Here is a 2,889-nt window from a genome sequence, read left to right on the forward strand (position 1 = left end):
GGCCCGGCATGGCCAGGTGGTCATGTAGCTAACTATTTGCTAACCATGACAACTATTGGTATCCATTACCACAACTTTAAGTAAGCACGTAGCGAGTACACCAGGGCCGGCATGGCCAGGTGGTCATGTAGCTAACTATTTGCTAACCATGACAACTATTGGTATCCATTACCACAACTTTAAGTAAGCACGCAGCGAGTACACCAGGGCCGGTATGGCCAGGTGGTTAGGGAGCTCGACTCGCAACCTGCGGGCCGCGGGTTCGAATCCCCGTCACACCAAACATGCTGGCCCTTTTAGCCGTGGGGGCGTTATAATGTAACGGTCAATCCCTCTGTTAGTTGGTAAAAGAGTAGCCCAAGAGTTGGCGGTGGGTGGTGATGACTAGCTACCTTCCCTCTAGTCTTACACTACTAAATTAGGGACGGCTAGCGCAGATAGCCCTCGTGTAGCTTTGCGCGAAATACGTAACAAACAGCGAGTACACCGTCGAGAGCTTTTAAGGTTATTTAACGACGTTACAGTTAAATTTAATATTACATATTTTTATAACATGTTGAAAACGTTAAGACTAAGAAGATCAAACCAGAAAATTATAATACCCATTGATTCGTGTATATAGCATTCGGTAAAAGTAATCTCCTTAAACAGTTTGGTTTGTTTCAAGTTAAGCACAAAGCTACACAATGGGTTATCTGTACTCTGCCCACCAAGGCTATCGAAACCCTGTTTTCTAGCGTTGTAATCTGAAAACATTGCCAGAGGGGGAGGGCAACCCCTTTAATAAACAGCCTTCTTTATCTTCTTCCGTTGAACTGTGGTCACATAAACCATTCTAGTGTCAAAAAGAGAAGCTTACTGATTCATTAGTTCTTCTCAGTAGTGATTAGATAAATTCAACTAAAAATAATAACTTTTGATGTTAAAATAAATAAGACATTGTTAACAAACCCCTGCTGTTGTTCTGATATGTAGTGGCTTAAAACTGATCAAAATTCCACTTCATCAACTTAATCCAGTTCGCACTGCAACAGTTGTTGTTCAAGTAATTGATGATATAAATAGCGCCTCAACTACTGTTCTCTCTAAATGACACCAAATGATGATGATGATGCTATTCTCTCTATACTTCTTATTTTGTCTTTCTCTTCCTTCTTTTCCTTCTCACTCATGCTCTCTATATTTTCCCTCACCCTTTTACCCATCTCTTGCTTCTTTTATTTGCCTCCTTGTTTCTTCTCTTGGCCAACGAGGGAGTTAACCCTCTAACAGCCTGCCAGTTCTCCCCCTCGTGCTGGAATAAAAGGACATCAAATGATGATTATGGTGTTATTCTGTCTATCTTATCCCAGCCGGCCTGATGAGCCCTACTGTTGAGAACTCTTGGGCCTTTTGGATTTTGTTTGATACACACTTTCAGATATGATGTCCACAGCGTAGATCAATATATTCAAACCCCAGTTACAACATTTCATATAAAATCTCTAAAGAAAACTTCTACTTCAAACAATTAAATCCAGAAAATCACAAGCTAAGACATTCAAGCCAACTTAGCCAGAGAGTCTGACTCTTCAGGCCGTCTCTGCAAATAGCTAGAAATGCCACCTTAAGACGTTCAACAAACGCTCAAAGAACTCCTAGACAAAGTTACCAAGGTCTCCATTTACTTTTAGTAGCAGAGTTCTAAAACATTTACCACTCTATGAAAAACTTAGAAATTTCCTTGCTTCTAATTCACTAATGAGATAAGTTCAACATTTAACCAAAGTAATCTGTCTGTCCATCTGTAACGCCGAATCAGCACCAAACCTGACACAGTAATATAAAAAGACATGAAGAAAGACAAGAGGGAGTGAATCCCCATCTAATTTCGGAAAAACTATCAAATCAACATAACTTCACACAGTGATACAGACTGAAATGAGGAAGGTCATATGGAGGGGGGGGGGGTGGAATCTCATATAATATATATATATATATAAGCGAAATTGTATGTTTGCCTGCCCGTTACCTCTTCGAAAACTATTCGACCAATCTTCACCAAAGCTGACATGGTGACTCCTACGGTCCCCAGAAGAAACATGAAGTGGTCAAAATTCCCACCAGGTTTCACACAGAAAAACGCAAGTTTGATTTTGCCAAACAATTTGCAACATATAACCTATTTTTATACTTTTCTCTAAACAGTGGGAAATTCTACTGTAAAAGAAATCTTCAAAGCTCATCAAACTTTATTGTGACGGAATCATTTCTCTAGGTTAATTTTGCTAATGATCAAATATGTCTCTATTTTTTAACGTGAGCCTGAATGTGTGTCTCACTTTTTTGTGGTGTTTTCAGGTTTATGTTTAAATATAATCATGATCACATCCATAGAGCACATCCATAGAGCTTCCACCCATAAAGTGGAGGTGTATAATGTACCAAAAAACTCTTCGTATAACACTACAATTCACTGAACAAGACTCAATACCTTATTGTAGAGTGGTTATCAGCAAGTTTAACCTCGAGTGATCTAAAACTTTTGAGGTTTAAGTTAAATCTAACATTAGAACGAGGAACTATTTTGTGTTTAAACACAGAATGGATGCGACGAACCGCTCGAACTTTATCTACGTGTATCAATTCTCTGGGTTTTAAAAAGACTGGTAGATGAAATCTTGTCACAATCTCGAAGTAGTCTGGGACAGGGCAAAGTTTATGTTTATTTATTTTATATTATTTTATTATTATTGATATATTTCTATTATTAATGTTTTGATTTACTCGTGTCTGTTTTTCCTGTAATATATTTATTTGTCTTATCTGTACCGTGCACACTTAGTGTTTTGCACTTTTTGCGTTTTTTACAATGATATATATTGTTTGTTTGTAATTAAGCACAAAGCT

The sequence above is a fragment of the Limulus polyphemus genome, unplaced genomic scaffold (genome assembly GCF_000517525.1).
Source record: "Limulus polyphemus unplaced genomic scaffold, Limulus_polyphemus-2.1.2 Scaffold1949, whole genome shotgun sequence".
NCBI classification, from domain to species: Eukaryota; Metazoa; Arthropoda; class Merostomata; order Xiphosura; family Limulidae; genus Limulus; species Limulus polyphemus.